Here is a 23,080-nt window from a genome sequence, read left to right as displayed (position 1 = left end):
TGTTTTCCCAGCAGGAACTGTGTGCAGGGACTGCTCCTTAGTTACAAGCAAGTTTTATTGTTTTCCCTAAATGGAAATAAAATAGTCGAGTGGTAGAATGGAATTAGAGGAATGAGACTTCATTCAGGAGGCTGATCAGAACTATTCAGGAAGGGAAAACCCCAGTTTTCCATATTCTCTGAAGAACAAATGACAAAATCTACTGCACTGTGTCCTCTCAATTTGACTTCTGCCCTGAAATGTGATTGATGGCACAAAGGCTCTTTGCTTTGACTTTTCACGGTGCTCTGCTCTCATGCTTCTCATCAGTAAAGAAATTCACTTTATTTGCACTTCCTTTGTTTCTCTATAAATTCTAAGAATTAATTATCTAGAGTGCTATTCTTTTGAGAAGACTCCACTTTCCTAATCTTTGGGGCTTTCTTAAGTAAGGCATTTACTAGCTGTGTATAATTCTCCCTTTTGGACATTTGAAAAGTGGAGGCTGACATAGTTAAACAATTTTTACTAACACTTAGTAGATAATGAAATACATTATAAGTAATACTAAATCCTCCCATTTAACTAGATCAAAAATCTTTTGAAGGGACTGCCGTTGTAGCAAAGTGGTAGAGCACTTGCCTACCATGTGTGGGGCATTGGGTTTGATCCTCAGCACCACATTAAAAAAAAAAAAAAGGTATTGTGTCCATCTACAACTTTAAAAAAAAAAAATCTTTTGAAGATTGAAAATCCTTTCTAATTTTTGAGTTTCTCCCAAATTCTTAAAAAAAATGGCATTTTTTTTCTCTGTAACCACCAGGTCCTAGGCTTTTTCATATATAAAATAGCATATATATGCTTCTCAACAAATTTGAGGAAAGTTGTATTATCCCATTTTGCAGACAAGGGCCTGAGGTTCAGAGACACAAAGTATGCTTGTTCCATCATTACTTAATAGAAGTAAGGCTTAAATCTTAGTTTCCTGACTCTAAGTCTATAAGTCCAGTGTTCTGTCCTGTGTTGCAAAATTACCTTCTTAGGTATAACTGCTGAGAACAAATGAGTTGTCTAAATTCAGACCTTTTTTCATGCTAAAGAATGCCATATATTTTATATCCCATACTTCCATGAGACAATTTTCCACATATTTTACAAGGTTTCCCTTGTCATCTTCCCACATTCTCACCCTTCCCAATGCATACTTGTTTCATTCCAGTAATTCTAATAGCAATGTACTCAGACTTACTTCCTTCTTAGAGCACTTTAGAAAAACAGCGCTGGAGAGATTCATGAAAGTAAAGATGCAATGACACAGAGTGGCAGAACCCAAAGAATTCCTCCCACCAAACTCGGTCTCTTAAATCACCCATTTCTAATCCCTCCTGCTATTACCAGGGGCAGTGATGCTGCCACACGCACCCAGAACTCTTGTAGGATCTTTCCGAAGGTTCCCTGCAAATGCATTGTTTTTATAACTGCCAGTTAAGTGATACCTCAGCTGCATTTGAGGAAGAGTGGGGACATCCAGTGGCCATGTAGGTTGATAACAACTGAATTATCAATACAAAGATGTGTTAGGATTTTGATACAGACTTTTGTGTTGAAAAGGTCTTAAAAGGTTTCTGGATCCAATTTTGTAAATTATTGCAACAGTGATCCTTTGGTAGCCAACATATTTGTGTCCTGTTGTCCAGTGTATTTCCCCAAATAATTCTATTTGTAAACACCTCAGTCATGCATGGTCCACTGCTCAAAATGATGCACTGTATTAAAGCAAAGTACATAATAATTTTAACTTCCTCCCCACAAAAAAATCTAAACATAACTAAAAAATAGACTGTTGGCTCAATCTATTTACATAGGTAAACTTCTACACCAACATTTAAAAGGAGTCATCCTGATAGCAGTATAAAGAAAAACAAAGATATTGAAAAGCCAAGAAGTCTCAATGACTGGCTAGTGCAATTTGGATATGGAAATATTTGAGTAACGAAAGAACACACATGTTTTTAAGCCTCCCTTGAATGAAATTATTGAAAGTTGTTTGGTAGTGCTGTGAAATGAGATGAAATAGTATGCAAATGTTCTTCACCTAGAATGTACTTTGTTATGATTACAATTTTTCTTCCCATCACATGGAAAATTTTTAGGGCAGATAAATGTAAAGGACAACCTAAACAGATTAAAGGCGAGGGGACTCCAAAAATACAACCTTTGGAACACTCATTGGTGTATCTGCTCTCCAAGCCACTTAACCCAGGGGCAGCCACCTTCTAACAAGTGATAAATACATGCATCTGGCTTTGAAGCTTTCTCCCGAGGGGCCCATCCACTTGCTTTTCACAATCCTTTTTGCAGAACCTGTGGGCCCTTCTCCAACCTTCTTTAACCTTTCCACCAATCATCAAATCTTAACAGTAGTGTCCAATCCAGGACCTTGCTCCCAATGACTTGTTCTTAATCAGAAAGAAAATTGATGAGACTTTTGAAATTAAAGGGTAAAGGACAGATGCTGATTCAGTGTTACTGCTCCAGAGGAATTTTCCCCTAATAGATAACAACACCTTACCATGTAAAAATAACTTGCAATCTTGGAATTTCAGGCATAATGGCAGGTGTTCAAGCTGTTAGAGTTTTGCAAATCCCATCTCAGCTATAAATAAAACCAATCCCAATTCTTATCCATTAAATGTAATTAGAAGAAATAAAATCCCACATTCTGGCACCTACCTAAATCCCTAGATTTTTGCTTGAGAACAATATTTTGAGGTGCACATATCATATCCAACAGTGTTGTCATTACTCACCTTGAATAACACAAAGCTTGCACAGACAGCTCATCAGCTAACCATTCTTATGGAATATATTTCTTTTTGGAGGTCTGCCAACTCTGTTTTGCAGTAACAAATGTTTTATTTTCATGTTGCTTTGCAAAGACTGAGGATCACTCTGACTCTCCCACTCACTGACCATCTGACCTCATGTTAGTCAATGCACATTTTGTGCTTGACTTTCTCATTTGGAAACAAGCCAATTACACCATCTATAAGGGCCTACCATTATAAATAGTCTCTTATCTCTTTTCCTTGTTTGCAATTGATCTATCTGAACAGCATATGACTGTACAAAAGTCATCTAATAAATTGAGATCTTCTTTCTTTCCCCCGCCCCCCCAAAAAAACTCATGGAAGTTTCACTTGGGAAATTATATACCAACATTTAGGCTACATATTTGTAGCACAGAAATACCTCAAGGCACATACCCCATAAAGTCCCCAAGTACCATATCATACCTCCTATTTTCTGTGACATACAGAGAAGGGGAGTATGAGAACCAGGAATCCTGCATCCTCGCTTCCTACTAAACAATAACTATAGTTATTTCTGAAGAAAGTGGGAAAAGAAATGAGTGGTAATACTGTTCGTGCCATAGTTTTCAATAGTTTGCCATAATAAGCATTTGAAAATCTGTCTTCTTCCTTTTCTACCAATCCAGGATGGGAGGCAGATCAGCAATGAGGAATATCACAAGAATCTGCTTTCCCTTTCTTAAGAAGAGCCATTCCATTTCTTGCCTGAAGTTTAACTTGATTATGCATTCATTAAAGAGGAGTGATGGCGATGATTAAACAAAAACATCTTTAAAATGCAGAGTTCATTTCAGCCCATTTGGTTTTGTTACACACAAATTGGATTTGCATTGCATCCTGCACAGCAGGTACTCCACTTGAAATCAAAGACAGATGCTTTTATGGGATTAAAAAGAAAACCTAGGGGGAGGGGGAAAGGGCTAGAGATTGAGATATTTTGCATTTCGGTAATAATGGCTCCAAAATGAAATAGTGATCATATTGCTGCTTTATCCATATAAGTGTTTGGGCTATAATTAAAAGGAAACAAGAACCCCCATCATAATTTGAATAATTGTCAAAGAAGAACATTTAATTTGCAGGGGGAAAAATTATTTTTCCCATAAATGTCTAATAATACCTTAGCATATTTGAAATTTAATCATAAGTGGCTTAGAATTAAACCATTTGAATTATTACTGAAACATTTCAAGTGGTGACATTAAATGCTTTGTTTGAAATTAGCCATTAATTCAAAAGTCTTCTCTAGAGCTGCTGTGAGAATTTAACTCCTTGTCTGTAAACAGAAGTCCCTGGTTCTCACACTATATAATTAATCTTCATACCTCTAGAACATTCATTTGGCTGGCTATTTTCTCTGCTATCTTTGGTTAAATTACTCTGGACACTACAGTTTTATAATTAATATCATCATCTATTTTAAAATTTTTGCACCTTTGTTAACTTATTGTATGTCTGCTGGGAACACTGTCTAAATAAAACAAATGGGTGAGAAGTGACAGAGGCCAATTTTGACTCCCCTTTTCATTATTTTCAAGAAGTTTATACACTGAATATGGTTCTTCTCTTACAGGGTCTTGCAGTGTCTGAGAAGGTTATATTAACATTTCTCATCTATTTGATGATTGCGTCTAATGGTAGATGGTAACACTGGTGGCCCCAGTTATTGGCCTCCCAGTATCTATGCTCTTCACAACAAGAGCCTGCAGGGCATCCCCAAAAGAAGTGGGAATTTAGGCTTGACTTGTGACTTGCTTTGGTCAGTGGAGTTTGATGAAAAGGATGATGTGCAGATTTTAAGCCTAACCTCTGGAGGCCTTGTACATTCAACTCCTCTTGAATTTTTGACTGCAATGAGAACATGTCCAGGCTAGTCTGATGACAAATGAAGGTAGGTCGCCCAGTCACACCACAATATCCTACCTTCCCACAGAAGCAAGGCTGTCCAGCCAAGGTTCCATGACCATAACTCAGTCCAGAAGAACTGCTTGGCTGATCCCAACACACAACAAACCATTAATTCCGGAGGTGCTTTGTTACATGGAAATGTATAATAATATATACTTGGGCCGGATATTTTTAAGTAGTACATGATTTGGACTTTAAATGAATATGATTTCCAGAGCTCGGCACAGTGCTATGTCATAATATATATTCAGTAAATACATATTGATGTAGTTTATTGGGTAGATATTTATCTACCTATTTAAGACTATTATTCAATATTGCCTAATAATCTCCCAAAGAACATTACTGGGCCCTCAAACTTTAGTATAATTCTTAAAGAAAGAAAAAAAAAAGAACACTGTGTCCTACTCTTTTCTCACATCAAAAAGAATATCTCACATGAAAGGTGACCCAGGAACATGGATGAAGGACTTTTTGGAAAGAAAAGTCAACTCATCTTCAATTCTTTTAACTGGCCTGGAAAATTCAGGTGAAATTATACCCAGATACACCATTTCAAAATATGCATGGAAAATAATTCTACAATCAATATTCAATATCGCCTTCCAATGATTTCTAAGAAGAAGTGTTTCTCAACACACTGAAACATAAAAATGGGTGAAATTAGAGACTGTCTTGAACAACCCCTCACTCACACACAGAAATCTCTACCTCAATGCCTCTGAAAGGTAAAAATTATAATAAGTAGCTAACACTGAATATACTCTTACTAATTCTTAGGTTGCTCTAGATATCATCTATACATCAATTCTTCATAAAAAAAAAAAGACCTTGAGGTAAATACCAGTTCTAAAGGTTTGGGAAATTAACTCACAGAGTTTAAGCAGCATATCCAAAGTCATGTAGCAAGAAAATGGCAGAGAGAGAATTCAAACTCTCCAGAATCTAACCTAACTATGGTATGATTTCTCATGATTAACAATTAAAGCCATTTATTGAAGAAGTGAGCTACCCTTTGGTGAGGTGGGTTCTCTTCCTTCCTCAGAAATACTCCTGCAAAGGTGAGACATCTGAAAACCTATATGATTCAAGCCCAAAGATCTCACATTGTAATTTCTACCCAGTGGGTTTTTCTCCAGTCTTTAGAACTGCAAAGCAAAATTTTGTTCTGACTTAAATAGATAGAACTTCAAAACATTGACCTTTCCCTTTTCATCCATTCTTCATCTAACATGATCTTCTTGTTCTTCACTAACCTGAGGAGATTTCTACAGCCTCCTAGCTATTTATCTTACCATCCCAGTGCAGAAACTAGCCATCTTTTCAGTCGAAGCTAGCATCTGGTTTTTACTTGTGGCTAGCTGGTTGATTGATTAGATTATTTTAAATAAGAAAAAGTAAATCAGAAAACTTATATCAAACTTTGAATTACAAAAATGACAAATCTTTTTCAAGCTACCCTATATACACAGTTTTATATTTATTTTCTTCACCTCAGTGTGAGGACCCAGTGCATGCCTGGGAGGGCACATAAGTAAGCTTCATGACCAGATTCAAAGCATTTTTATATAAACCATTTCAGTAAATGGTGCAAATCCTCATATTTCCAGATGGGTTGTTTTTCACATTGGTTCAGAATCTTCCAGGTGTCCAGCATTGTTTCTCATGATGACCCTTCCCAGGTCTACATCCTCAAGTCATGATACTTATACTCTTATATGCATCTGACAGCCCCGGCCACAGTGAAGCTTTCTCCCAGATTCTTCATAAGGAGGCATCTGAAGGACCAGCAAGACTTTCTCTTACTAATATTGACCAATTTTCATTTGAGAAGCTTAAATGATTATTATTCTAGCCAAATTTCTGCTTCTTCATTTGTGTTTTTTTATTTTGTTTTTTTAACAACAACTTTGTCTACAAATTACTGTAGTACTTAATAATCATGTTTACATGCCCATACTTAATTCATTTATATTTCATTTCATGTCTTATATTTTATTCTTATATTTCATATACACAATTTTAGATACTGGTGATCTATCAAATTAGCCCAATATATTTTCAAGTTTGTATTTTTTTAAAGTTGGAATTTAAGAGTTTTTTGAATTTTAGGAAGTCTGACCAAAATTTAATTGCTGAGGCTACATACTTCCATATATCCTACCACTAAACTCAAAGTTTTCTGATGCCAAAAATAACAGTGCATAAAATGTACTGAACTTGTACTATGTGCAAGATACTTGACAAGGAATACATGCATATATATTCCTAGCAAATATTTTGGAAAGATTTTTACTTAGGTGGTAATTACATAATGCATTTGCTTTTCAAACCTCATCAAACTCTACACACGAATACATTTTATCATTTAAAATTAGACCACAGGGCTGGAGTTATAGCTCAGTGGTAAAGCACTTGCCTAGCATTTGTGAGGCACTGGGTTCAATTCTCAGCACCTCATATAAATAAATAAAATAAATGTCATTGACAACTAAAAAAACATTTTCTAAAATAAAATTAGACCTCAATATAGTTAACTGTTGCTGTGAAAACTTCATATGCACATGGACACACGTGCATAATATGTACATATATTGCATTTTAGTTGCTCCACGTCCTCCCCAGCTCTGGATATTGTCAGTTTTTTTTTTAATCTGAATTATTCTAATGAGTTTGAAATAGAATTTAATTTTTGTTAGAATTTGAATTTCCTGAATGACTAATGATGTTAAGAATCTTTTCATGTGTTTATCAACCTGTCTTCTTGTTTTTAAGTATCTGTTCAAATTTTTACTCACTTTGGGAGGTGGTTTGTCTTCTTATTCTTATTAAGTTGTAGGATTCATTAATCTAGTTGTAGGATTCAGGTTCTTTATTAGATATCACAAATACATTTCATCAGTGTATTACTTTATTTTTGTTTACTCAATGGTACTGTAAAAAGGCAGAAGGTTTTAATTTTGATGCAGTTTAATTTATCAACTATTTCTTTTATGTTCAGTACTTTTGTGTCCTAAAAACCTTTTTATACACCAACATTAAAAATTTTTCCCATCTTCTCTTCAGTTTTATAAGTTGTCTTTAGGTATATGATCCATCTCCAGCTTATTTTAATATATGTTGTATCATAGGGTTGAGATTAATATTTTTCCCATTCGACCAGGTCTTTCAATGCCATTTTTTAAAAGGACTATTCTTCTCCCATTGAGTAATCTTGCCACCTTTGTCAAAAATCAAAGGAGAATTTATGTCTGGGGGATGTCTCTTCCATTCCTCTACCTATATGTCTATCTTTATGGCAATATTACACTGTATTGATTACTATGACAGTATATGTATTGATTACCATGGTAGGTGAGGTGGTTTAAGTTTTCTATATGCATTTCTCTTTTTCAAAATTGTTTTTGTCTTTTCCAAATCCTTTGTGTCTCTCTTATAACTTTTAGAATCACCTTGTCATTTTCTATAAAAATCACACTTGCACTAAGATTTTCATTGACACTGGACTGTCTCCCTAAATCAAATTGTAAAGAGTACTTTTAACCATATCTAGTCTTCCAGTTTATGAATATGATATGTTTTCCACAGACTTCCTTAAGTCTTCCTTAATTTCTTTTATCAATGCTTGTTAGTTTTCAATATATAAGACTTATGTATGTCAATAAGCTTATGTTTTTGTCTGTATTTGAGAAATTATTAACTACATTTTTCAAATGAGAAAACAACAACATTAGAAAAGTTACATAATTCTTCCAAAGGCATGAAGTCCACCAATGATAGGACCAGGATATGAATCCTGAAGTGACTGAATCCAAAAACCATGTTTTTAAAATGATTCAAACCATCAATTCTTAGAGCAAAGATACAGAGAACTGAACCAAGTAGGAAGTTTTTACAAATGGCACATGCACATTGTCCTTCTAGATATTCTGATACCTTACGGGAGGGAGAATGAGTGACTCAGATAGTTCGAGAAATTTCCAAGTTATGTCTATTATGTCCTGCTGGTTGAGAATCAGTGGGTGGAAATTTTTTGTGGTCACAAACCTTAACAGCATGATCGATTTCAGCTGGCCACTCTTAGAAGCCCTTGCTTGCTACTCTCTAAAGAGACCAGACCAGGAGAGAAAGAGTTTAGAGTGCCAAAGAGCGTCAGACAGATCTTTAGCAGCATCCATGATACCCCTTATCATAGGAGCAGCTTTCATTCACACTTTGGTCTCAACTACGCTTCTATCCTACAAATCAGCTTAGAGTCTAATTGCTGAAGATGACACTTACGCAGATGAATTAAGAATATAAATCATGTTTTAAAGTCCAGCATATATTTAGCATTTTTTCATTCATTCATTCCACTCCAACTTACTTTGTTCTCCCTTCTGTCACCCCTTCCTTCAATAAACTGAATCAAATATTGAAGTCTTAAGAATGAAGAAACATTGATATATCAAGAACTATGTAATGTTTTGAACAGCCAACAATAAAAAATTAAAAAAATAAAAAAATAAAAAATAAAAAATACTTGAGAGCTCAAAAAAAAGAGTTAAATTACTATTTTCCAAGAATATGAAATATGTTAATCCATAATTTATTTGTTCTTAATAATTATAATATTAATTTTTATTTTAAAAATATGAAAACTAAAATTAAAGAATGTTGCATTGAATATAATGATTAAGTATGTTATTTAATGTTGATAATAAAAATTTGTTGCTATTAAAAAAAAAAGAATGAAGAAACAAACAAGAAGGGGGAAAAAATGAAGAAACATATTACAGATTGAAAGTGTCTCATGCTACATTTCTGGAGAAGAGGATCACAGTCCTGCAAAACAGGTCCACAAGGGGGCATGCTCAGATACGCCCCTGCCTGCATAGGCCTGCCATGCTGTGCTAGTTGTGCTAGTTTTCTGGATATGGAAATGAGACAGGCTCAGCAGTGAAAGCTCTCTGTGTGTAACAATCTGTATAAGAGTGGGAAGGAGAGCTAACAGCTCATGATAAAGATATTTGAATAGAAAGAAATTTTATTAGATATAACAATATTAACAATGGCTAAAATGTATTTATCCAGTCTACTTGGTACATACAGCTATTTGAGCTGTCTAGAATGAAAAGGGAGAATAAGACTGTATTTACTCCTTTTGAGTTTTCACTTCATAATGGAGGAAATATACATATGTAAAAACAATCCAAAGCATCCTATAAAAAAATACTGTTAGCTGCTGGGAACAATTTTTTCCCTTAGTCCATACTGCATGACTCCCCAGTATCCTGGCTTTTAGAGGATAAAGAGGTAGGCATCTCACATGGAACAGCAGTAGATCTGAATTCCCAGGAGCTGAGTCAATTGACTTAAAATATGGCCTTAGACAAGTCACCAGATGCATCTGAATATGTCCTTTTATTTGTAAAATGAAGTGAGAATAAGTGCTCTACAAGTTTTTCATGAGTTTTTACAGAGATAATGGATCTTGTTTGCTAAACTGTCAACACATAGTTGTTCGTGGTGGTGGCAGTATGATATAACCCATGTCATCAGCCCACTGCTTATGAATCCCACCTCATTTCAATTATTTCTGTCTTCACATATTTTTAGCAGCATCCATGATACCCTTTATCATAAAAACCATCCAATTCTTAACTCCCACTCATGGAAGTTCTAAATGTCAGAATGCCAGAACCAGAATTCAGATGCTTGAGTGGTGATTGCTGGGACTATTAATTGCCCACAGAGCAAGCTTTCCTTGCTGCAGTCAGATTTAGAATGCTGGACCCTCAGTAACAACCTCATGGGATCTGAGCTACCTCCAAGTCAGAGCACTTCCAGTCCCCCCAAGTAGGTTCATCTATGGAGAGTCTTCTGTCTTGGCTTTTGATTCTTATCGCTGAAGCAATTTCCTCCAAGGTAACTGGCATCCTGCCAAGACTAACATTCTTGATTTATCCGTTCTGGAACGAATATACTGCTGTGCTACTAAACAGTCCACTTCCCTCTAAAACATGCTACTATATTGTAGAATATTGGAATCTTATTTGTAATAATGACTAACAAGTAAGTAGTACTTTAGAAATCATTTTCACATTCACCCTTACAACCACCTCATAAAGCAAATATTATTTTATCCTTGAGATAAGGAAAATGAGACTGGAAAAAAGTTAAGTGAATTTTCTAGTATCATACTAGTATACCCAAGCTAATACTTAAAACCAGGGTTTCTGATATCAGGACCTATGATCTTATCATGCCCGAACTTCTATTTTGTGAAAGAATCCTTTATTTGACAATTTGATCAAAACATGAGTTTAAACATTCATTCAGGGGACAGACAGTGAGTATCTATATGCTACCAGAAACTTTGCCCTCAAAGATGTTCACAGACTAGCAAGAATACAGTCCTGTAAACACAGGAGCAATGTCATTTATCTTTTAATTTCCAACACTTGAGAGTATCTGGCACAGAACATATTTGTTGAGTGAATGAATGTTAAATGAATGAATATATTAAAATCAAAATTACCTTTTAAGGCAATGCTAAAGCAATGAGAAATTACTCTGGAAAATACAAGGTGTTGCATATATTTTATGCATTAAAACCATACTTGATTTTAGGTGAAATTTTAATTTCAATTATAAGGCCACAGTAAGTTGTTGAATAATCTTAATAATGTCCTTTCTTTATCCTATTTCACATTATCTCCTTCTAATCAACCTATCATCAATAGGAAGACTATTTTAAGTTCTTTCTTCAAAAGTTCTTTAATCCTCTAACCTGATCGAAATCACTTCAGCAAATTCACCAACACCCTGATTCTGTCATTGCCAAAATTCCCATATGGAAAGAGAAGAGCCTTCTTGGAAGACTTGGCACAAATCTCATTTTATTGCAATTATCCGCTGACTTCTCTTTTTCCCTCCTCAAATCAATGCCAATTGATAATTTACCTACTAAAAGTTTTCAAGACCTCAAAATACAACTCACAATTTCCTCTCTAAAAGATAAACCCCAAATAAAGTTCCTAATTATATTTATCATAATATTTAATGATGCTTTCACTGTTTGATTCTATTTCCTTAATACATGTCTTTCACTGAAGTCCTAAATCAACACATAAAATCCTAAGATGAATACTTGGTTTTGGAAAATACTCACAAGCTAATTTGACAGAACAGTTTTGAATTAGAAGATCCTCTGCTTTTGGTTGATACACAGGCTAATCCATTTCATTTTAAAAGGTCACTCTATTCAACCATTGCTGAATTGTTAGCTAAAAACTGTATTGTGAGGCTAAGAATTCCATGAAGCACTTTCAAATGAAAGTCATGGGCCTTCTACTGATTTTTTACATAACATGAAGTAGCTTCTTTTAGTTTAAGAAAACATCTAAAGATTACATAACATCACTCTTTTAATAACAGATGGTCATTGCCTCAAATTTATTTTTTTATGTATTAAATTTGCTTATCATTTTATGTGACATTTAGGTACACACATTTTGTTAGGATTTGGTCACCACCAATTCCTCAGAGAAGTAGCCATGTTTGGAAGCTTTATATCTGCCCCAAGCAGATATTAGAGTGTATGCTACGTATTAGCAGTGCTAGACAATTGAATTTGCCTCAAGTTTGAGGGGGACAAGACCAGAAACTGTATTTGATTCTCAAAACTAAGCTAAATAAGAGTAGGTGGCAGAGCTGGGGTTGTAGCTCAATGGTATTGTGCTTGCCCGGCATGTGTGAGGGTTTAATTTTCAACACCACATAAAAATAAATAAATAACGTAAAGGTATTATGTACACTTATAACTAAAAAATTTTTTAATTATGAAAGTGTCAAGCATATTTTTTAAAAAAGAGTAGGTGGCAAATGTCAATTGACACTTGGAACTAAATATTATATAAATAGGATAGGAAGTAACATACATTATTTAATTATGTACTATATATGCACAAAATTAAATATTTCTTTAAACAAATTCTAAAGCTCATCTTTTCAATTTATTACCTCTAAAAGTCTTATTTTTTCCAAAAAGTAATTCCAGGCTTTGATGTTCAGAAAGTTAATTTTAACAGTAAATACAATCAAAGAGGAAAAGTTTCACAAACAAGTTAAGCAAAATTTAGAGGAAGAATGTTCTGTCAAAAGAAATCCAACCACATTGGCAATAGCTCTGTGACAGTGGTTACTCCCGATAGCCTACTAGTAGTCAAAGGCAGAGTTGCTGGAAAATGACTGACACATTTCATCAAAGCCTCGACTCAGCTGCCTTAGCCAACTGTCGTGGGTAAATGACTTAATCTTTGCTAAACTTTCATGCAGGAAAAGCAGAATAGTTGAAATGTACCCACAGATAGACCTGAAACTCTAATGAGATCATTTGACATTCTGATTGATATGAAATCTACATTGTGTTTTGACTTGCCTGCCACCATTGATATGGTGTATTCCCAGTTTGAAAGGTTCAAAAGTGATAATTATTTTACAATATACCCTAACTATAACTGAGAATGTAGAAATGTGGAAATGAATGAGTTAATTGCGAGTTATTTGTTACAAGGTAAATTTTTAATCACTTTTTTGTACTTTTTTTTCCTTTAGGAAAGTAATTGGTTAAGAGGACAGAGGGACATAAATATTTTATGTGATCTCCTAAAAATAAGAGTTGTGTGGGTTCTTTCATGAATGTATATTTATATGCCTTCAGTTGAGAGAATTTATTCATGAATGTGGAAATGCAAGATAATACCACTTGCAACATCTGCCCAAATCAATTGTGGAGAAGCCACTGCCACCCTAAGACACCCATAACTGTCTTACTAGGCTTTCAGACGGGTTGTATTTTATGGTAAACCACACTTCCCAAAAGTGTCAGTGTGGCTGTGATTTTTTTCTGCTTAATGCCCATCTTTTCTACAAGCCCATATAGCCTTTGTGAACAGGAGTAGGAATCAGAATGAATTCAGGGAGCTTCCACTGTGTTGTGCTGGTAAGTCAAGTAAATCCTGTAATATTTGCATATGAGGTGGGCAGAGAGTCCAGCATGTGCATTCCTATGCATTGCTCCATTTCCACCACAGCTTGAAAAACAGAGACAGCTATTACCAGGAGAACTAATAGTGAAATGTTTGGCCTCTGTCATCAACAGCTTCTTCACCAGGGAAAATCAGCCTAAGCTTGTTGGTCACCAAGGTGCTGAGGCTCTTGATCAAAGGCGACAACTCCCAACCTGTACTCTGCCACTCATTGTTTTCCCTTTGTCCTCCCTTCCACCTCTTAAGAAGACATCAGTCCACCCAATCTGTTTATGATTCTTTACAATTAACTGTACACATTGGGTCATTAAATATCTCTCTCTCTCTCTCTCTCTCTCTCTCTCTCTCTCTCATAGTCTTAAGAAATGATTTTCTTTTAACTAGGAAATTTTATCTTGCAGCAATCAGAGCTCAAATACAGACACGTACAAGTTTCAGTCAAAATTCTTAATATGTAGCATTTGAATTACTTCTAAATTTGGCAAAATGCCTTACTTTCTCCAAATTCATAAGACAGATGAGACACAGAAGTGAGATAAATGATGGCATCCTGCTATTTCAAATGCCATATTGATATAGTCATTATTTGTGCCAATAAGGCTCACTGTCATCTAATTTTAATCTGTTTCTCTGTTAATTATGCTTAATATTTTTCTTTCCTCTCTTTTGATATCTCATGTTCTTCATTTTGTATAGCCTAAGTTTGTGAACTGACTCTTCCAAATAATCTACTGAGGACCTATAATGTGAAAAGCACTGTACTTTTTCTCTTGGCTGGAGTTTGGGCAGCATGAAGATATAAACCAGGTATACCTGGTACATAATATGGGCTCAATAAAATGTGTGAAGGAAGAAAAGGAAGAATAAAATACAGCAGCAGAAGAGGGAGGAAAGACAGAAGGAGTCTAATGATTTTGTTCCATGTAAGAAAATGTATATTCCTTCCCTCCTTTCTACTGCAATTTCTTCAAAGAAGATGTTATTAAATGATATTTACCTGTGTGTTTATTGTCTTTCTCCTTAGCTAAAATGAAAGGTAAAAATGTGTTCATCTTGCTTGTAACTGTAAAAAAAAAAAAGTGTTTTGCTTGGGAACCAGAACATGTCAAATGTTGAATTACAAAGAAGTGCGTGAGTGGATGGAGGAGGTGGGTGGATGGGTGGATGGATGGATGAAGAGTATATTCTCTAAACTCGAGGGTGAGAACACTTTTCCCCTGTTCACACTGACCCCACCAGCTTCCTCTTAGAATCCTTCCTCTCTGTAATGGGGAGGGCACCCATTCTCAGGGTCCCTTGCTTACCCAGTCACCAATAGCCACGTGAAAAGAAATTGGATGCTGAACTTGTCCCTATTCCGTAAGGAATTTCCCAGTAAAGTCCGGGCCAGAAGTGTTTGCTTTTGGTTGACCTTCCCCTGGTGCATTAGACACATGATTCATATTCTACCTTCTTAACCCTGCTTCTCCATTTGTCCTTCAAGTCAATGTAGGTCTTTCTTTTATATTTCATTCTTCTCCACTTTGTTCCCTGAAGTTCTCTTACACCTTCCTGACTCAATGATTCCTCAGCTACTTTTCTGCAGTCCTCTCTCTCTCTTATTTACTACTTTATTATATGCCCTCTATTTTCCATACACATTTGACTTGCCGCAAACAGTAATCTATTTCCTCTGGGAAAAGTTTTGTTGCCTCAGAGAGCACACTGCTAAAATAATGGAAGGTTCATACTTGATTATTTGTATTTAATTATAGTTCAGATACTCATGAAAAATTCTTTACTGCTCCTTGCAATTAGGTGTAGTGATTAGGAAACCTTGTATATCACTCTCCAGTTATCCTTTAAAAGCCCTTCTCTATTTGATGGTGGTGTAATTGGCTCTTAATTTTATATTGCATAGGTAGATTAAAAAGAGGCAGCTTACCCTTGAGAGATCTGGATGAGTAGGTTAAAATGGTAAATTTTATGTTATGTCTATCTTACTGCAATAAAACAAAAATAGTTTCAGGAAGAAAAAAAGCAGATAAAGGAAGACCATCCTACCTGTTACCCCAGATGACTCTGGGGGTCTTCTACCGACTAGTAAATAAACAGCTCAAAACCAAACTTGTGCTAATTGCTTTAGAAATGTTGCTGACTCTGTAAATTCATTAATTACTGCCCTACATGTAGTCCAATTGTGAAGAATCACTATTATTATTATTTATTTTTTCACTTAAATAAGATCCCATACCTTCCTGAAAACTGTCATTTTGTAAAAATGTTGCCGTAGGGCGGGCCCCTACTAAGAAATAGAAGATGTGCAATTCACACATCCATGTGAAATGCAAGTGTCTGTGAACTCTGACAGGCTATAATTACTGGCAGGCAGAGCTGACTGTCAGTTACTAGTATGATTGTAGTGGGGTAAAACGCTTCCCGCCTGAGATATCTTCTTCCTGGCCTCCAGCTGATACCTAAAATTCCCCTATTAGACAGTTATATGTTTGAGTCAAAGGTTCTCAAGAGGGTGAGAGGAAGGAGAGATGGAGGCCATGAATATGAGTATCTTATGTAATTTGGAAAACATAGTTAATACATTGTTTTATCAAACAAATTAATGGAATTAAACCTCTTATTTCTGGAAAATAAAGTGGAGAAGCACGAAAGATGCTTGAGTTTTGTACTGCTTAATAATCATAGTTGGGCTGGGGGTGTAGCTCAGTGGTGGAGCACTTGCCTAATGCATGTGAAGCACTGGGTTCAATTCTCAGCACTACATATAAAGAAATTAAATGAAGATCCAACATGGCGGCAGGCGCGGAGAGATCAAGTCTCTGACCTCTCCAGCTGTGCGGGCATAGGGAATCGTAAATTGTCTAAATGCTGTTTGCTCAGGATCACTAGGCAATGCTGAGCTGATGTGGATCTGGGGCGAACAGTCTGGGCCCCTCAGAACACACACACCGAGCCCGGATCGGCTGTATTCAAACTCTGGTTCGCCTGCTTCTGGTGACTCAGCACTAACGATCCCCCTGAAATAACTGGTCAGCCCGTCTGAACTTACAGAGGTAAAAGCCAACCGAGCCTTCATAGGCAGTGGCCACAGGATTGAAATAGGGCTTGGGAGAGACAGTCAGGACCCACCCATTGCATTGGTCACCCGGCAAAGGGAACGAACAGTCACCATTTGCACGGGATACCACCATGGCAGAGAACTGACGTCACCAGAACACGGCAGAGGAGATAACTTCATTGAAACCAGCACGACAGGTGTGTAATCCCCTAGCCATCTCTCTCCACACAGCGGGGGAAACCTTAAGGGCCCCTCCCAGCTCTCCTGTGAGCGCGATAGCCAGACCGAGGGAATCAGGAGTGGCGCGGGACTTGCGGCGCGGAACTCCCGGCTACCGATCCCACCAGTGCTGACAACTGAGGTCTCTTGCACCAGCTACCGGGGGCGTGGCTACCGGAGGGCAAGCAAATTCGCTGGGGGTTCTCAGCCCCAAGCTCTACAAACTCAGGGTCTGAGGGAGGCAAACAGGGAAAGTGTGCCCAGGCGTTCATGAAAACAGGGCTCCCAGGAGCAGCAGACCTGGTGTGTAGCCAGTATTGTGGTGAGCATCACAGGTGAGTGGGGCCTGGCTTGAGGAAACACAAGAGAAGGCCCTAGGCACTCAGGATTGGAGACCCGCCCAGTCTGGGACAAAAAGCTGCTGCACAGTGAATGGTTCCCACCTACTGAGAGGAGAAGCTTGGCCCAGTGGGCACATCTCCACCTACTGGAAGAGAAGTTAATCGAACTCTATGACTGCATTTATTATTATTTTTTTTTCTTTTTCTTTCATTTTCATTTTTTTGTTGGTGTTGTTGTTCTTTAACTTTTTTAAATGTTTTTAATTTTTTTTAATTTTTTTATTTTATTATTATTTTTTCAATTTTAATTTTCATTTTTTTATTATCATTATTATTTTTTAAAAATTTTTTTTCTTTCTTTCTTTATTTTCTATTTTTTTTCTTTTGTCTTTTCATTTCTTTTCAATTTTCTTATTCCCCCTTCCTTGAATTCTACCTGCCTACTCTCATATTCTTTAGTGACTTCTTCCTTTCCCTTCTAATATCTTTCCTCCCAAGCATCAAATAAATTTATAAGAGTAAACAGTAACTCAGCAGTCAAACAGAACAAGAAGTAACATGAGCACCATAAAAAAGCAAGGAAGAAAAGGAGTACAAACAATGAAGGACAGCCTAAATATTCAGGAGGATCTAGAGTCAGCAGAAAAATGGTCATATAAAGATCTCAAGGAATACCTTAGACAGATGGAATGGAACCTTAAAGAGGATACGAGACAGCAAATCCAAACAGTGAAAGAACACATTGAAAATGAATTACATAAACAGATAAAAGAAGAAGTTAAGCTTCTTTATCAGGAGATAGAGATTATAAAAAAAATCAAACAATAATTCTAGAAATGAAGGAAATGATAAACCAAATAAAAAACTCAATTGAGAGTATCACTAACAGAGTGGAGCAAGTAGAAGCCAGAACATCAGATAAAGAAGACAAAATATATCATCTTGAAAAGAGTCTAGCCAACTCAGAAAGGCTGGTAAAAAATCACGAGAAAAACATCCAAGGGATATGGGATAACATAAAAAAACCAAACTTACGAGTCATCGGGATAGAGGAAGGTACAGAGATTCAAACCAAGGGAATGAGTAACCTGCTGAATGAAATAATTACAGAAAACTTTCCAGAAATAAAAAAGGAAACGGATATACAAATTGTAGATGCATACAGGACACCGAGCACACAAAATCACAGTAGACCAACACTAAGACACATTGTTATGAAGATATCCAATATACAGAACAAAGAGAAAATATTAAAAGCTACAAAAGGAGGCAGATTACATTCAGGGGTAAACCAATAAGGTTAACAATGGATTTTTCATCACAGACGCTGAAAGCGAGAAGATCATGGAACAACGTATTTCAAACACTGAAAGACAATGGATGCCAACCAAGAATTCTGTATCCAGCAAAATTAAGCTTCAGGTACGACAACGAAATAAAAATCTTTCATGATAAACAAAAGCTAAAAGAATTTGCAGCCAGAAAACCAGCATTGCAAAGCATCTTGAGCAAAACACTACACAAGGAAGAAATGAAAAACAATAACCAAAACCATCAGTGGGAAGTGCCTCTGTAAAGACAGAGGGCGGGAGGGAAGCTAATCATGGAGAAACAAACTAAATTAAAAAAAAAGAAGAAGATAAATAATCAAACATGGCTGGAAGTACAAACAATATGTCAATAGTAACTCTAAACGTTAATGGCTTAAACTCTCCAATAAAGCCACATAGGCTGGTAACATGGATTAAAAAAACAAATCCAACAATATGCTGCCTCCAGCAGACACATCTGATTGGAAAAGACATACACAGGCTGAAGGTGAAAGGTTGGGAAAAAATATACCACGCACACGGTCCTCGTAAGCAAGCAGGGGTGGCCATCCTCATATTGAATAAAATCAACTTCAAGACTAAGTTAATCAAAAGGGATAAGGAAGGACATTATATACTGTTAAAAGGAACCATTCACCAACAAGACATAACAATTATCAATATTTATGCACCAAATAATGGTGCTGCGACGTTCATAAAACAAATTCTCCTCAAGTTCAAGAATCAAATAGACCACAACACAATAATTATGGGTGACTTCAACACACCTCTCTCACCATTGGACAGATCCTCCAAACAAAAGTTGAATAAAGAAACTATAGAACTCAATATCACAATCAATAACCGAGACTTAACTGACATATATAGAATATATCAAACATCATCAAGTGGATATACTTTTTTCTCAGCAGCACATGGATCCTTCTCAACAATAGACCATATATTAGGCCATAGGGCAACCCTCAGTAAATATCAAGGGGTGGAGATAATACCATGCATTTTATCTGATCATAATGGAATGAAACTGGAAATCAATGATAAAAGAAGGAAGGAAAAATCCTACATCACATGGAAAATGAACAATATGTTACTGAATGATCAATGGGTTACAGAAGACATAAAGGAGGAAATCAAAAAATTCTTAAAGATAAATGAAAATACAGACACAACATTTCAGAATCTATGGGACACAATGAAAGCAGTTTTAAGAGGGAAATTCATCGCCTGGAGGTCATTCCTCAAAAAAAGGAAAAACCAACAAATAAATGAGCTCACACTTCATCTCAAAGCCCTAGAAAAGGAAGAGCAAAACAACAGCAAATGTAGCAGAAGGCAAGAAATAATTAAAATCAGAGCGGAAATCAACGAAATTGAAACAAAAGAAACTATCGAAAAAATTAACAAAACTAAAAGTTGGTTCTTCAAAAAAATAAATAAGATCGACAGACCCTTAGCCATGCTAACGAAGAGAAGAAGAGAGAGAACTCAAATTACTAACATACGGGATGAAAAAGGCAATATCACAACAGATGCTACAGAAATACAGAAGACAATTAGAAATTATTTTGAAAACCTATATTCCAATAAACTAGAAGATAGTGAAGACATCGATAAATTTCTTAAGTCATATGATTTGCCCAGACTGAGTCAGGAGGATACTCACAACTTAAACAGACCTATATCAATGGATGAAATAGAAGAAGAAATCAAAAGACTACCAACCAAGAAAAGCCCAGGACCGGATGGGTATACAGCAGAGTTTTACAAAACCTTTAAAGAAGAATTAATACCAATACTTTTCAAGTTATTTCAGGAAATAGAAAAAGAGGGAGCTCTGCCAAATTCATTCTATGAGGCCAACATCACCCTGATTCCGAAACCAGACAAAGACACCTCAAAGAAAGAAAACTACAGACCAATATCTCTGATGAACCTAGATGCAAAAATCCTCAATAAAATTATGGCAAATCGGATACAAAGGCACATCAAAAACATTGTGCACCATGATCAAGTAGGATTCATCCCTGGGATGCAAGGATGGTTCAATATACGGAAATCAATAAATGTTATTCACCACATCAATAGACTTAAAGATAAGAACCATATGATCATCTCGATAGACGCAGAAAAAGCATTCGACAAAGTACAGCATCCCTTTATGTTCAAAACATTAGAAAAACTAGGGATAACAGGAACTTACCTCAACATAGTAAAAGCTATCTATGCTAAGCCTCAGGCTAGCATCATTCTGAATGGAGAAAAATTGAAGGCATTCCCTCTAAAATCTGGAACAAGACAGGGATGCCCTCTATCACCACTTCTATTCAATATAGTTCTCAAAACACTGGCCAGAGCAATTAGACAGACGAAAGAAATTAAAGGCATCAAAATAGGAAAAGAAGAACTTAAATTATCACTATTTGCAGTGACATGATTCTATATCTGGCAGACCCAAAAGGGTCTACAAAGAAACTATTAGAGCTAATAAATGAATTCAGCAAAGTGGCAGGATATAAAATCAACATGCATAAATCAAAGGCATTTCTGTATATCAGCGACAAAAGTTCTGAAACAGAAATGAGGACAACCACTCCATTCACAATATCCTCAAAAAAAATAAAATACTTGGGAATCAACCTAACAAAAGAGGTGAAAGATTTATGCAATGAAAACTACAGAACCCTAAAAAGAGAAGTAGAAGAAGATCTTAGAAGATGGAAAAATATACCCTGTTCATGGATAGGCAGAACTAACATCATCAAAATGGCGATATTACCAAAAGTTCTCTATAGGTTTAATGCAATGCCAATCAAAATCCCAACGGCATTTCTTGTAGAAATAGAGAAAGCAATCATGAAATTCATATGGAAAAATAAAAGACCCAGAATAGCAAAAGCAATTCTAAGCAGGAAGTGTGAATCAGGCGGTATAGCAATACCAGATTTCAAACTATATTACAGAGCAATAGTAACAAAAACAGCATGGTACTGGTACCAAAACAGGGGGGTGGACCAATGGTACAGAATAGAGGACACAGAGACTAATCCACAAAGCTACAACTATCTTATATTTGATAAAGGAGCTAAAAGCATGCAATGGAGGAAGGATAGCATGTTCAACAAATGGTGCTGGGAAAACTGGAAATCCATATGCAACAAAATGAAACTGAATCCCTTTCTCTCACCATGCACAAAATTTAATTCAAAATGGATCAAGGAGCTTGATATCAAATCAGAGACACGCCGTCTGATAGAAGAAAAAGTTGGCTACGATCTACATACTGTGGGGTCGGGCTCCAAATTCCTCAATAGGACACCCATAGCACAAAAGTTAATAACTAGAATCAACGAATGGGACTTACTCAAACTAAAAAGTTTTTTCTCAGCAAAAGAAACAATAAGAGAGGTAAATAGGGAGCCTACATCATGGGAACAAATCTTTACTCCTCACACTTCAGATAGAGCCCTAATATCCAGAGTATACAAAGAACTCAAAAAATTAGACAATAAGATAACAAATAACCCAATCAACAAATGGGCCAAGGACCTGAACAGACACTTCTCAGAGGAGGACATACAATCAATCAACAAGTACATGAAAAAATGCTCACCATCTCTAGCTGTCAGAGAAATGCAAATCAAAACCACCCTAAGATACCATCTCACTCCAGTAAGATTGGCAGCCATTATGAAGTCAAACAACAACAAGTGCTGGCGAGGATGTGGGGAAAAGGGTACTCTTGTACATTGCTGGTGGGACTGCAAACTGGTGCGGCCAATATGGAAAGCAGTATGGAGATTCCTGGGAAAGCTGGGAATGGAACCACCATTTGACCCAGCTATTGCCCTTCTGGGACTATTCCTTGAAGACCTTAAAAGAGCGTAGTACAGGGATACTGCCACATCAATGTTCATAGCAGCACAATTCACAATTGCTAGACTGTGGAACCAATCCAGATGCTCTTCAATAGATGAATGGATAAAAAAAATGTGGCATTTATACACCATGGAGTATTACGCAGCACTAAAAAATGACAAAATCATGGAATTTGCAGGGAAATGGATGGCACTAGAGCAGATTATGCTTAGTGAAGCTAGCCAATCCCTAAAAAGCAAATACCAAATGTCTTCTTTGATATAATGAGAGCAACTAAGAACAGAGCAGGGAGGAAGAGCAGGAAGAAAAGATTAACATTAAACAGAGACATGAGGTGGGAGGGAAAGGGAGAGAAAAGGGAAATTGCATGGTAATGGAGGGAGACCCTCATTGTTATACAAAATTACATATAAGAGGTTGTGAGGGGAATGGGAAAATAAACAAGGAGAGAAATGAATTATAGTAG

Source organism: Marmota monax, unplaced genomic scaffold (assembly GCF_021218885.2).
Source record: "Marmota monax isolate L192 unplaced genomic scaffold, Marmota_monax_Labrador192_F-V1.1 WCK01_AAM20220418_F8-fsc00012, whole genome shotgun sequence".
Lineage (NCBI taxonomy): Eukaryota > Metazoa > Chordata > Mammalia > Rodentia > Sciuridae > Marmota > Marmota monax.
The sequence above is the reverse complement of the archived record's forward strand: the minus strand, read 5'-3'. Positions refer to the sequence as shown.